This window comes from Sciurus vulgaris, assembly GCF_902686455.1.
Source record: "Sciurus vulgaris genome assembly, chromosome: 14".
NCBI classification, from domain to species: domain Eukaryota; kingdom Metazoa; phylum Chordata; class Mammalia; order Rodentia; family Sciuridae; genus Sciurus; species Sciurus vulgaris.
In genome coordinates, this window is record NC_136475.1 from 78,102,458 (window position 1) to 78,117,021 (window position 14,564).

Genomic DNA, 14,564 nt, shown 5'->3' on the forward strand with positions numbered 1-14,564 from the left:
AGCTACCATAAGAGCAAGTTATTCCACCAAGAGAAATGAAATGTATCCACTAAGAAACAGGAAAACATACATCCACTCAAAAACTTGTACATGAATATTTGTAGCAGCTTTATTCATAATAGTCAAAACATGGAGGCAACCCACATGTCCACCAACTGATGAATAAACAAGACAGTATATTCATTCAATGGAATATTATTTAACAATAAAAATGAACTAAGTACTCATACACGCTGTGACATGGATAAACCTTGAAACCATTATGCTAAGTGAAAGAAGCCAGATATAAAGGACCACATTGTATGATTCCATTTATGTGAAGTGCCCAGAATTATGCAAAATTATGGAGACAGAAAGTAGATTCGTGGTTTCTTAACCCTGAGAGGTGGAGGAGGGGTAAAGGTGGGTGAGTGTGGGGAGTGATTGCTAATGGGTACTGGGTTTCTTTGAGGTATGAAATGATCTAAAACTAGACTGTGGAGCTGGGTGTGGTGGCGTAGGCCTGTAATCCCAGTGATCATAAATTCAAGGCTAACCTCAGTAACTTAGTGAGACTCTGTCTCAAAATAACAATGAAAAGGGCTGGGATGTAGCTCAGTGGTAGAGCGCCCCTGGGTTCAATCCCAGTACCATAAAAAAATAAATTATTAAATTGTGTAATAGTTGCACAGCCTGAGAATATACTAAAACCATTGAATCATACATTTTATGTGGGCACATTTTATGGTGTGTGTCTTAATAAAGCTAAAAGAGATTCAGTATAAACAAGACCATAAGCACAAAAGGAAAATGGTTATGAATACATCTAAACAATTCAGAGAAAAGGAAGTACATCTTGAGCCCATGAAGCGATGTCCAATACTGCTCATAATTGGAAAAATACAAATTTAAAAGTACAATGAATATCACTTCCACCTGTTTAATTGGGAAATTTCAAACCAATATGGCAGTGTGATTTGGCCAGGCTGCAGAAGCTGCACACTGATGGTGGAAACGGGACAGTACTGCCTCCGAAGAGGACAATCAGTGATGTCCATGAGAATCACACACACGCCGAGTCCTGGCCTGGAGCTGCTGTGCACCTCTGGACCATCTGCCTCTACACTTGTTTTCCATGAGATAATGAGGCCATATTTATTTAAAGTCTCTTTATGTTGGGTTTTCTAGAATATGAGACCAAAATTAATCCCTACTGGAGATCTCAGCAAGCCCATTTCCAGGAATTTATTATACCATGTTTCCTCACACATGTTTGTAAAAGTTATGGATGTTGAGGCCCACCTAGTGTCCATCAAAAGCACTGGGAACCACCACCCAAAGGAGAGTGGTTAAATAAATTATGGCACCTCCATAAACTGCACCCAGGAGTGGGGTGGGTATGTGGTGCTTTACAGAAATCCAGCGTGCTTGTCATGAGCCGATGTACAATGATGTCCTTGATGTGGTACTAAGAGCCTGGGTAGGATATGCTACCATTTGTGTAAAAAATTAAAATATACTTGTAAATACGTAGAAAATCTCTGATTGATAATTGGGTGGTGATGGGCTGGCGTGAGAATTTCTTTCTGCTGCATACCTTTTTGTGACTTTTGTATTTTATCCCATGTATAAATTTACCTATTCAAAATTAAATAAAAGACACAGGATCAGGAAGATGGATCACTCTGAATGGGACACAACTACCAGATATCCAACTTCCTCAGAACCAAGGAAATTAGGCAAGCATGATCTTTTTGACCAAGGGATGGGTTATGGTCTGGAGACTGGATTCTAATTTGCTGTGTTCCTTTAGGTTGGTCACTTTCCCTCTCTGAACTTCAGCAGAACCACCTGACTTCTAAAGGCCTCCCAAATCTCAAGCTCTGTTCCTGTTTGGACACTAGGAGTTTCACTAGAAAACCACTAGATGGCGAGCTGATCCTGCTGCTAGAAGACAGATGCAGCTGGGGGCCCATTTAAATTAAAAAAATGTGGGTCACCCAAGGGAATTTGAACATCAAAGAGCAAACCCATAGGAGTGGTAATATCTTGGGCATTGGAGAGTGAGTGGTTCAGGGAGATGCAGAATCACAAAAAGTAGTGAGGGTTCAACTTATCCAGGGGTTAGAGGGTGGGGGCAGCCGCGTTCTTCAGCCAGGATGCAGGGGTGCCCAGATGAGGAGGTTGACAGGACCGCAGGCCTGCTGGGAGGTTTCCGACTGCATGTCAGCTTGGGATGTCTTCCTTGGCTGAGGCAGAGCCTTGGAGGACGTGGGCTGGGCGGGTCTGCTGGCCTCCCTGAGCCTGTTTCCCAGCTGTAAAATGTGTGTCATGGTCATAGCTGATTTATAGGGTCAATCTGCTAAATATGATATTGGATGTAGTTTTCTCAGGAATCCTTGTCTTTCACATGTTATGGAACTCAGAAAATGTAGTCGTTGCTCTCATAAATACTGGGAACGCTGCCTCTACACAGGACACCCTCTCCTGGGGATTAATGCCCATGGCCCAGCTGGGAGGTTTGAGGGCCTTTGGGAGGAAGGAATTCGGGCCGAGGCAGTGGATTCCCTCACTGCTGCTCTTTGCTGGGCCCCAGAGAAATGCCCTTGCCGGCTAAAGTAGATGTTCCCCAGATTTTCCTTTTTATGGGGACATGTGCGGAAAGAGCTGCATATCTTCACTTAAAAGTGGTTCTGTTTAAACGTTGTAAAATGTAAACGCTATGGAATAAGAAGGAGGATGGCCTTTTAAAGAAGTTTTTGGCCAAAGCCAGCATTTCAAGCTGTTGGAAACCACTAAGGCTGTTAATGTGTGATTTTCAGCGACTCCGGGACATAGCAGAGATGGGCTTTAACGTAATGGAAGGATGCTTTTGCCTGAGTAAGGAGTGACCCTGTGGGAGGGATGACAGCAGGAAGTCTCTGGGTCCTTCCGGTCCTTCCGTCTTCCTTTCCAGCTGAGCAGGCTTCAAGGATGTGTGCCTGGAGAAGGGACGCCCCTTTTCCCCACACATGACTGTTTACTCACTACTGAGATTGTATATCTTAGAAGGGGCTCCCTCTCAGTTTCACTAAGGGGCCAGGGTCCTGATAGTGTAGGGGGGAAACTGGTGATCCTTTCTCAAAATAGACCCAAGTCCTTTCTTGAAAGCAATAGATCCCAGTCTTCATTTTTCCAAAACAGTGCTTCTAGAATGTTCCTGTTAAAATGCAGCTTCCCAGTACCCATCACCCAGGAATTTCCCATGGGTGGATCTGGCAAAGGGATTATGGCAGGCAGGGGTCAGGGAGAGTAGTTCTGGCTGGCTCAGCACTGTCTGATGAGGGTCGTCCTTGCCTAAGGGGCCTGGGCAGGGCTGGGGGAACAGCACTGAGGGATCCTGGAGCACAGGTTGGAGAGAGCCAGTTGAGGGCCCCCGGGGACCTGATCTCAGTGGTGTGTCTGAGCAGATGAGGTGGGATAATTCATGCCAGCAGTAGAGCCTAGTTTGGAGGGAGGCAGGCGGAGTGCAGGAACACCGAGTTTCAGTCCAGGTTCTGCTCTTACCATTTGGGTGACCTTAGGCAAGTCACTCAACTTCTCTGAGTCCTAACCTGTACGTTGGGGACAGTGATTCTTGCCTTGCATAGTGCATCTGACAGTTACTCTGCAATGGTAGCTGTTCTCTTCCCTGTGTTAGACCATTAGCACTTAGGCCCTTGGGGTGCAGGATTCTTTGGTGCTGTGAGAACAGGGGATGGGACAGACTAAGCCTGGGCCCCCCTGATGGTGCCCGTAGACACCCCTTCTCCTCACAAAGACCTGCATGGCCCACCTGTCTAGGTCTTTCCTGATTCTTAGTCTCTGGGATCAAAACAGCTGAAAATAGACTCACTACTGCCTCCTTGGTCCTTATCGGGCCTCCATTCCTGATGGGGGAAATGATGTAGGTTGAGATGGATCTGGGATTGAACCCAGGGGTGCTTAACCACTAAATTTCTGAGGATGGCCTCAAACTTTCGATCTTCCTGTCTCAGCCTCTTGAGCCACTGGGATTACAAGCATGCACACCTGGCTCAGGGTTCCTTCTAACTCTGGCCAAATCTTGAACAACGATTAGTTCTGCCTCTGCAGACAGAGGCAGGGACTGGTGGGGGGGGCACCCCATCCTTCATGGCCTTGCTATGAAAGTCTTCTGAGGTCTGTGGTGATGACAGTTCTCGGGGCATCTTCACTGATATGGGGCTTTGTTTAGATGGAACAATCAAAATATTGACCATGAACCAACAGGCAAGAAGGAGAGGGGTCCTTTCCATAATTATTAAAATCATCCTAGGCTGAGGTAGGAGCGTCCCAAGTTCAAACAGCCTCAGCAACTTAGTGAGGCCCTAAGAAACAAAGCAAGACCCTGACTCAAAATAAAAAAATAAGAAGGCTGGGGATGTGGCTCAGTAGTTAAGTGCCCCTGGGTTCAATCCTTGGTACAAAAAAATAAAATAAGAATAAAAATAAATAAATCAGAGAAGTTATCTGACTCCAGGGTTTTTTTGTAGGACTCTGGATACACCGTTTCAGCTTTCTGCATGGGAACCTTCATTCCTAATGAGGGTGTAGGATGAGATCATCCCTAACCTGTCTCTCAGTAATGAAAGATCCTCTGAGGCGGGGATAACTCCATCCTTCTATGAACCCTCTGTAAATTTCCTCTGAAGATCCATTCCTCATGCTTTTGGGGCTCCCTTTGAGTTGGCCAGAAAGCCAAAGCAACCCTTCCTAAGCATTTTCGTTGTGGGACTTTAGATAACTCCCATCTGTGCGTGGAGGCTCATTCGTGGGGGGATGGTTTTGACTGCCCTGCTCGCTTCACAGGCTCAGGAAGTGGATGAATATCAGCTACAAAGCGCTGACCTAGGTAGGGTGAATTACAAGGTTCATCCTATGCCCATTACATTGTCCTGCTGTTTGGTTGCACACCCCTGAGACATCAGTGCCATTAACTCTAAAATCGACTGACTGACCAACCAACCAACCCAAAAGCCAAGGTCCATCCTGACACTCCAGAGCAGTATGGAGTGGGAGGGGAGGCAGCTGCTGCCCATTTATGATGTCCAAGTGTCTGACAGCAGCCCGCCAGGGCGGGAATCCAGCCCCAGCATCCTGAGGGCCCCTTTGAGTGTCCACCACCACTCCCAGTCAGGGACTGACCACCTGGGAGGTGGTGTCCCTGGGAAGGGACTTGTGCCTCCTGTCAGTGGAGTAGGAGCCCGGTGGACAGGTGCCCGCCCTCCCCAGCCTCAGCACTCTGCTGTAGGTGTCTCTTCCTCCTGGCCCTGGAGGCAGGGCCACTGGAGCCACTGAGGTCACTAGGGTGGCAGCCAGGAAATTTGATTAGTGGGTTGTAAGCTGCTGTACACACGTGAGACTGAGGAGAACCAGAGAGATTTCAGCCAGGGCTTTGACAGTCTTCTTCTTTGTGACTGCCAGGCAGGTGAGTAGCGTGGTCCAAGCTCTGGAAGCATCATTTAAAGCATCTCAAGCTCTCCCAGACTGTAGAGAAGGGAGGGCACCTGTGCCCCCTACCCAGCAATCCCCTGCCTAGCCTGGGGTAGAGAGAGAGTGCCTCTTCCAGAAGCAGGAGTTGGGCCAGGAGCATCCCTGAGGAGTGAATGATGCAGATGAGTCTTTCAGAAACTAAATTACCCGAATTGTTCCTCTGGTCTGAAACATTCTCTGGTTCCCTGTTTCCTGTGGGATAACAGCTAAATCTCCTACCTTGGTGGATGCCTCCAAAGTTTCCTTTCCATTCTCCCATTCTCTCCCCACCTCCTCTCTTCCCCATAACGTCCTGACCATTTATTGATGCTTGTTAAATGTAGGTATAGGGGCTGGGGTTGTGGCTCAGTGGTAGAGCACTTGCCTGGCATGTGTGAGGCCCTGGGTTCAATTTCTCAGCACCACATATAAATAAGGAAAATAAAGGTCCATTGACAACTAAAAATATTTTTTTAAATTTTTTTAAAAATGTAGATATAGTGTGACACTCCAGAAATACAACCACAAGGAGATGGACACAGCCTAGACTCATGTAACTCAACCTGTCTCTTTCCTAAGGAGTCCCTGAGCTCTCCTCATTGTTTGACAGACTTCTGAGAACATTCTCCTGTCTGGCCTTTGCTTAAATTCCTGCCTCTAAACTCCATCCTCAGTTGTCTGACTCCACCATTTCTTCAAGACCCAGAACCAGGCCAGCACACCCCCCTGCTACTTCCTCCCCAACCTTGGGGCCCTCTCTGTCTCATTTGGAACTTGGCCTACACACCCTAACCCTCACCTTTATCTCTTCCTGCAAAGTGCAGTCAGTCTTATGGCCACAGTCCTGGTGTGCTGCAGGACGGGATTGCCTGTTCAGGTCTGCCCCTGGGGTCCAGCCACTAGCATGGATGACAATGCCGGGGTCCCCATGGGGCCAACATTGGACTCATTCAGGAGCGTGGGCCTGCCTGACTGAACTGGAGGCTGCAGGGGGAGGGAGTCATTTCACATCAGGATCTGAGATGCTTCTTGGCAGCCTTCATCTGGAGGGAAGCAACCAGTCCACAAGGGAAATACCCGGGGAGTGTGGCATTGAGGTTTGTATGGACCCTGCCACTCAACCCAGTTCTCATGCTCCCAGGAGAGTGGGCCAAGCCACAGAAGGGCTGTGACTAAAAACCTGGAAGGATGTTTCACTAAACCCACCAGGAGACAACTGGAGTATCCGGCAGAGTGCTCTCAAGTTGCAGAAGGGAGTGTGACTCTGGGTGGCCAGGGTGTGGGGACTGTCCTCTTCAGGGTAACCCTGTAGTCTGAGCAGCAGCATGAGTGATGTTCTGATTATGGGACAGGATGAGTCATCCCACCCTTCACCTTCACCCTGAGCAGCTCTAGCCCCAAACAGCAGGTGGCAGGATGCCTGGGCCTTGTGTGGGTGCCAGCCCACGAGCCAAGGAGGTAAATGGTGGCTGCTCTATAGTGGTTTAGATGGTGTGAGACTCTTTGGGACTCCTGGAAAGATCTGAAAGAGTGATTTTTAAAGGAGAAGAAACAATCCAAGAAATGCTGTTTCATGGATTCTGGGGACTTCCCATTTACCTCTGCCCAGTAGGCATGGGCACAAAGTTTCATGCTACCTGCTGCCCAACGAACCTCTGCTTGATGTCTGGCTTGGGCCAGCGATAACCTGTGGGGGCCTCGTGGGGAATTGCTACATCCACCTACCTTGATGCCATTCAGCTCTGAGTGGCACCACGTTACAGCAGTGTGGATTGAGGGGACAGAAGTTGATGGGACACACTGGTGGCCCTCTGACAAAGAGTTATGCCTCCCCACAGCCATCAGGACAAATGGGTGTGGATGGGTTGCTTTGCTCACCTGGTGGGCCATCCATGTTTAATATTTCCACAGCTTATTTTTTTAATGAATGTTTCTTTGAGACAAAATGGACATATAATAAGTTGCTCATATTCAAATGTAAATTATTTTTCGTGGTACTGGAAATCAAACCTAGGTCCTCATGCATGGTAAACAGATGCTCTACCACTGAACTATGTCCCCAGTCCTAAAATGTAGAATCTGATAAGTTCTGACAGCTGTATATACCTGGGAAACCATCACCACAATCAAGAGAGTGTCTGTATCTGTCACCCCAAACCTGTTCCATTCCCTGTTTGAGCCCTTCCCTCTTGTGCCCTGTACCCCAGAATAGCCATCTGTCTCTCCAGATTGGTTTTGTTTTCTTGAGCTTTGTATGAACAGAATCCTACAGTGTATGCTTTTTAAAATATTATTATTACTAACATTATTATTGTTATCATCACTTGGTGCTGGAGATTGAACCCAGGGCCTCGCACATGCTAAACACATGCTCTACACTGAGCTGTCCCCAGACCCTGTGCTCTTTTTGGTCTGACCTCTTTCACACAGGATGTGTTGCCTATGTTCATAGCTCATTCTTGTACAAAGAATGAGCATCCTGAACATGTATGTCCAGTTTGCTTTGCCTTTTACCTGTGGATGGAGCTGGGTGTCATTTCCAGTGTGACCTATTCCAGATAAAGCTGTCCAGCACCAGCCAGGGAACTCGAAGGTCCTGGCTCTGACACCCTTGCTACATGCCAGTCCCCTACTCTCTCTAAGCCTCCTATTCCCTTCTGAAACATAAAGTGCCCAACTCAAGTTCCTAAGGGTCCCTGGCTCTGCTAGTTGGCTATCCTGATGTCTCTGTTGTTACCATATCCCATACCCACCTCAGCCTGAGGGACTCCTACGACCATGTGGATGATGCCAGAGGCTGGCCTAGTCAGGACCTGGGTGCTCTGAGCACCACAGTCCAAAGCTCACTCTGGAGCCCAAGGGGCTAAGTCTCTAGCTTATCGGCACTGGCAGGCTTAGGGTAAGGAGTTTGGAATTAGAAAGTACCTTAAATATTGTGTATGTGCATGAATCCTCTTTGACCACCCCCAGAGATATGTCTTTGCCTGGTGCAGCAACTCTATCCCCCATTGGCAGCAGAGAGCTCACCCTCCAACCCCCTCAACCAGAGGTCCTGGCAGGGTCCAGTGGAGCTGGGTGTGCCCACCCGGCTTCTCTCCCCTTGACGCTCACCTTGTGGCTGGCTGGTCTCTCTTCCTGCTTAGCAGCATGCCCTACTTAGACCCCAGAGAGGGTCGGCCCATCTGTTCACCATAATGGGGATAAAGGGGGAGGTGGCAGCAGCTTCCCATTACATCTCTGGTGCCAGATCTGGAAGATTAATCCCCAATCGCTCAGGTCTCAGGAACACTGGAGTGGTTTCCTCGTGGCCTGACGTCATCCCACCAACCTGCTGCTCTGTCCTGAGAGGTCAGGAAGGGCTTATGCTTATCCTTTCTTTCAGAAGCTGCTGAGCAGTTTCCAGGGTTCCTAATAGCCAGGGGTGGGATATGGGAAACCTGGAAAGCTAAGAAGACAAACGGCACCCAGAGCCAGAGGACACAGTGGCCCATGTGGAGAGTGGTCACCAGAGCCTTACCTTCAAGACCTGGTTCTGCTGCTTGGGCTCGTGAGGTGATTCCCCTGAGCCCCAATTTCATCCCTGCTGGATGCAGAGAACTGTGTCTCTGTCTGCCTGGGAGTTAGGAGGATTTGGAGGCACTCCTCGCCCGTCCCTGGCATATGATTCCTAAACATTCTTCACTCCACTCACCCCAACCCCAACTGGTCTAAGGGCCCTGGTCATCAAGCTTCCTGTGGCAGATCTCAACCTTGAGTGCCCCCTGGGGGGGGCCTTTGCACACTTCCTTCAAGGTCAGACAAGTCTGAGCTGGAAAGGGATGGCAAGCGCAGAGCCCAGCCCAGGAGCTGGGATGGCCTGTTGGACTGGAAGAACTTAGGGTCATGTAGCAGCCCAGATAAGGCAGTGGCAGTTGGTGGGGAGGTGGGGAAGGCAGAGCCAGGCAAGGAAGCACCTGCTATTTTCAGCAAGTTCAAACCCCCGGTCCAGGTCACTGACACCCCAGGGACGAGGGAGCTCTGCTAACGTGACTGGAGCCCTGTCACCTGCCAGCTTTGATTAAACAGACAATTTTAGAGCATAGATAAAAGGAAGTGGTGAGTAGCTGGAGCCAGCAACAGTTCACCAAGAACATGCCGGAATAAATGTCACCCTGAATTAAGAGCCTTCTATCTGGTCCTGTCCTCTTTGATACTTTCATCAAAGGCTTGAGTAATGGCACAGAAGGCTAGATTATCAAATCAGTGGATGATGTGGGTCTGGGAGAGGGGAGAAATCGATTTACTGTGGAGCCAGTCTTCAATACTGGAACATCACCAAAAGCCTGGCACTCCAGCAGTGGTTTAAGCGTGCAGGTGTGCTGTATTCCTCCGACTCGGGAAGGAGCCGCTGCTGAGCTCCAGCACGAGAGGGACCTGGCTGGAAAGCGGTGTAAATGGGCAGTGAGCTTCTCTCTTACCCAGAACACACAGGCAAGGACAAAGAGGTGTCCCCGAGTTCTCTGGATCACTGAGAGGGAGGAGGAAGGGTGACCCTGATGTGGGGAAAGACTCCTAGACAGGCTGGGGCAGAGGGGCTCAGGAACCACGCACAGGCTCTGAAAGGTGGGCGCGGCTTCTTCTTCCCTGGGTGGATGCCTACGCTGGTGTGAGCTTGTTGTTTACCCTCTACCCAGGATCAAGGGTAAAGAGCAGTGGGCAGAGGTGGCAGGGCTCCTTGGGGGCTCTCTGCATTACAACTGTCTGGCACGGTCCAGTGTGCCAAGTCCTATGTGCCAAGTAGACACTGGGAAGTGGCAAAGGGCTGGCTGTGGGGACCACCAGGAGCAGAGCTGAGCGGGAAGACCCTCTTTGGAGCAGGGTTGGGAGAGACTCCTGCATGGACTCTGGATCCCAACTGGTGTCAGTATCTGGATTCTGGCCATACTGAGGGCTTTGTTGTTGTTTTTATCCCTCTTCCTGCTTAGACTGTGTGGTATGGTCTACCCCAGGAACAGGGAGACTATTAGCATTCAGTGGATTTGAGACTGAAGTTTTTAGACTGGATTTCTATAGATCCAAGAGTGACCACAAATCTCTGAGTCTGGCCCTCAATGTCATTTAAGAGACAGGAATTAGAGATTCAACTTAGGGTTGCTAAAGGCCCCAAAGGAAGGGGAAAACATTTTTTCCTTGGGGTCTCCCAGGTTCAAGCTGCACAATAATTCCTGTCACAGGAAGACTATGGAACCTTCAGCTGCCAGTAACGGAAAGTCCATTTGAGTCTGTCACCTCTCATCACTATGACAAGAGGTGTGGAGGGGAGGGCTTCCTGGGTTTGTGCAGTGACATGGTTAATCTTTCCATCTTCTCCTTTTGCCATTTCCATTGTGTCCATGTTGTTTTCCCTCATGGTCGTAAGATGACTGCCAGGATTCCTAAGTGTCACAGACCGGACGAGGTCCAAAGCAGAGGGGTGCATCACCTCCCATGATATGTTTTAGGAGAAAAGCCTTTCCCAATACGTCCCCCACAAGACATCCCCGAGGAGCCCCAAACCAGAATGAAACATAACCCAGTCTTTGGGCAGGCGTCTGAGGCCACTGTGATTGGCAGAGTGCCTGGGACTGGGTCTAGAGAAGGGTGAACACAGGAAAAATGTCTGTCCTCTGTCATCAAGCAGAAGAGTATAGGCAGGGCTCTTGACTGGGTCACAAACAACGCCTGCCACAGTAGTCTAGAGACAAACTCTGAGGGCTTCTAGCTCAGCTAAGCGGCTGCCTGTGTTTGGGCTGCATTCATAGGAAAACAACATCCAGCAGAGGGAGGGAGTGGTCACCACCTCTTTATTGACTGGATTGCACCTGGCGTGTCAAGCCACAGGAGCAGAGGACCCTGAAGCTCTTCCTGAGAGAGGCACCAGGCTGGTGAAGGAGTTTACAAGTGCTGTCACAGGAGGTGTGGCTGAAGAGCTGGGGCATCTAACCTGAAAAGACTTGGAGGCACCTGTCCGCACGGTGGGAATTATTTGGAATGATGCCATCTGCCCTCTGGTGACAGCGTTGGAGGCAGACCCACACTAGAAGCAGTTCTTGTCTCAGGAGAAGGAAGCCACCGTGGCCTTCAGAGCTGCTACTGGGAACGCTCAGTGGGCAGACTGTGAGAGGACAGTAACCACCCTGTTAGAGGAGCTGCTGAGGGGCCCCTGCCTGGGAGGCTGGACTGCATTCCAGGCCCAAGGCACAGTGCAAGAACTGAGCTTCAGTCAGAGGGTCCTTAAGGAGCACACCCTTGACCTCTGGCCTCTCCTCTAGAGACCAACTGGCAAGGACCCGGATGCACAGTACCCACAGAAGCCAAAAGTGTCCTTGGAGTTTTGTTGGACCTACAATTAAATCAGAATGAGAGCTTGTACTACAAAGAAGGGGAGAGGACCAAAGAGAGGCCAGAGCACAAACTGGCTCGCCAAACTCCCCGCCTGCTGCGCCCCTAGGCCACCAGCTGGACCTGTTGATCTGGTTGGACAGCATCCCTGGAACCCTGATTCTGGGTCCAGAGCAAGGTCTGGGTCTTCTTCCTGCCACTCTGGCCTGGCAGTCAAACCAGAGTATTTCAGTGAGGGATGACCTGGTCACATGTGCCTTCCTCCAGGGAACAAGAAGTATGGCAGAGGTAGATGTGGGCAGTTGGCTCTAGTCGAAGCTTTCCCCAGAAAAGCTTTGTCCCCTCAGTTGAAGGGCAGGGATTGTTGGCTGGACATTCTGCTGCTCTTGATCTCAAGTCCAGGACTCTGGGGCACGTGGGGGCAGTGTTACCAATTCCATGTCTCTTTTTTCTCACAGGTTCTGGGAACCAGGTTCATCTGAACCTCTCCCAACCTGAGAGGCCTGGCCAGAGAACTGAGAGGCTGCAAACAGAGGGACACTTGCTGTCCTGGAGTGCTTGGGACACAGCTTCAGTCCTACCCTGTCACCAGTCACCAAGGAAACACCTGGGACTCTGCTCAGCGCTCACAAACAGAGTGTTTTCTAGCAGGACTGTGGTCGTCCTGGCTGTAGTTTTGTCATTTGTGCAATGAGGACATTAATCCTCATCTAAATCACAGTGCTGTCCTGATGGTTAAATGAGGACACCACGTGAGAGAGCTCTGTACATGCAAGATGGCATTAATGTAGATTCTTGGAGGTGGGGTGGGGCAGTCACTGACCAGAGAGGGCCATGGAGGCCAGTTCTATCACAGCCTCTGCCCTAAGGATGGCACCACCCGCAGGGCCCTCTCTGCAGCTGGGAGACTGGGGGTGGGGAGTGTGAGTCTCCCAGTGTTTGTCCAGATGTGGATGTGGTAAATTTCCAGCATCGGAGTGACTCAACCACAGAGATTAGCAGCTTTCATTTGATATCCAGAGTCAGAGAAGCCTGGGCCCTTTCTCTCTCAGAGAGAGAGAGAGAGAGAGAGAGAGAGAGAGAGAGAGAGAGAGAGAGTGTGTGTGTGTGTATGTGTGTGTGTGAAATTCAGGGTATGTGGATGCTAATCTTGGCTGCACCATTATCTTGCTTCATGACTTCCCCTCTGTGAACCAGAATCCCTTCCCCTGATAAAGTGGAATTGGACCACTGATCTAAAGTATGTGTGTGTGTGTGTGTGTGTGTGTGTGTGTGTGTGTGTGTGTGTGTGTGTTTCTTTGCAATTTTTGCCAAGGGTGATGGTATCTGGAGGGATGACATCCCAGTGTCAAGGCCCCATCTGGCTGGGCATTGAGGAGGGCAGAGTCCACCCTGGAATGGGCTTTTCAGGGCCAACTTGGGAAACAGGGTCACTCAGCCTCCTAATCAGAACTCCTAATCAGAACCCAGCTTTGGGACGGAGAGGGAGCATCAGTCTTAAGCTATTCAGTGGCAATGATGAGGCCAGAGCTGGGCATTGTCATTTGTGGGCGGTTGCTCTTCCTCTGGCCATATGTCCATTCTGAATACATCCTTCCCTGGCCCTGGGGAGCTCCCTGCCCCTCACCTTGGCTTCCTGAGATTAGTTGTGAAGAGTCTGTTGGGCCTGGGGAGGTGCTGCGGAGCCTACAGAAAGAACTAAAGTACCCTAAATGTTGGAGTGGGAGGGACTGAGGGGGAACAGAATCTCTTAGCTCTGTCGGAATCTGTCATCTTGAAGGATGGTGTGTCTACAGCTTCTCCTCTCACCATGGTTTGAATAAGAAACTACCACCCCAAACAGAGCTTTGCAACTTCTCCCAAACCTTTGCTCAAGACATGGGCCATCAAGAAACAGTCCCCAGTGAGGAGGGTGAGGACACGTGCTTGGTAGATGCAGTCACTGGGCCTGGGCTTATATGCCAGCTCTGCCACCAACTCACTGCCTGATCTTGGGCCAGTGGGCTGCTCTGAGCCTTGATTTAATTTGACACATAATTGAGCACCACGTATGTATTTTGTGTTGTCACAGATGGACTGACAAGTTCAACTCCTTCTAGGACCTAGTGGGAGGTAAAAGGGAAGGATCAGATCTATCTTTTCATCAGTGAGATGAGCATTTCCCAAAGCATGCGTGGAGTTCAGGACACGGAGAGATGTGGTGCACACAGAGGCTCTGGTGCTTGGGATGAGTTTGGTCAATGCTGGGTGAAGCAAAGGCAAGCAGCGTCTTGCTGTGGGATTTTCATAGCCTTTATTAAGCTAAGGAATCTCGTGAAGCTCCATGAGAGGGTGACGAGTGTAGTGTTTCCCCAAATTGATTTGGCCAAGGAACCCCTTTCCCAGGAGGCATACATAGGACATCTTTTGGGAAGAGATGCCACTTCATCCCGTTTTCTCCTGGCTCTCAGGAAGTGTCTATCTCCATTGAGGCTCACCCCAATGACCAAATCGGTGGTGACTTCTGGTGTTTCGACGCCACTTTCTCTCTGCTGTGCTGGTTTTCTATTCTTGTTTTGCCGTGTGTCTATCTTTAGTGTGGGAGGCCTCAGATGCCATGTGGAAGTGAGAAGGGTGAGATCAATGTCATCCATGGATAAAGAGCAATTCTGAGCTCTTAATGGCCATGGGCAGGAGCTGGAGTGCAGTTTCCCTGTGGGATCCCCACAAGGTCT

General features: G+C 49.7%; 1 long non-coding RNA gene across 1 annotated transcript; it reads right to left on the reverse strand.

The window, feature by feature from the left end:
• Positions 1 to 108: 108 nt before the first annotated feature.
• On the reverse strand, positions 109 to 9,341 carry LOC306644149. Its single transcript, XR_013759181.1, has 3 exons — positions 9,182 to 9,341; positions 8,602 to 8,935; positions 109 to 5,613 (listed from the first exon to the last, which is right to left on the reverse strand). It is a non-coding gene; the product is annotated as an uncharacterized lncRNA (long non-coding RNA).
• Positions 9,342 to 14,564: the final 5,223 nt, after the last annotated feature.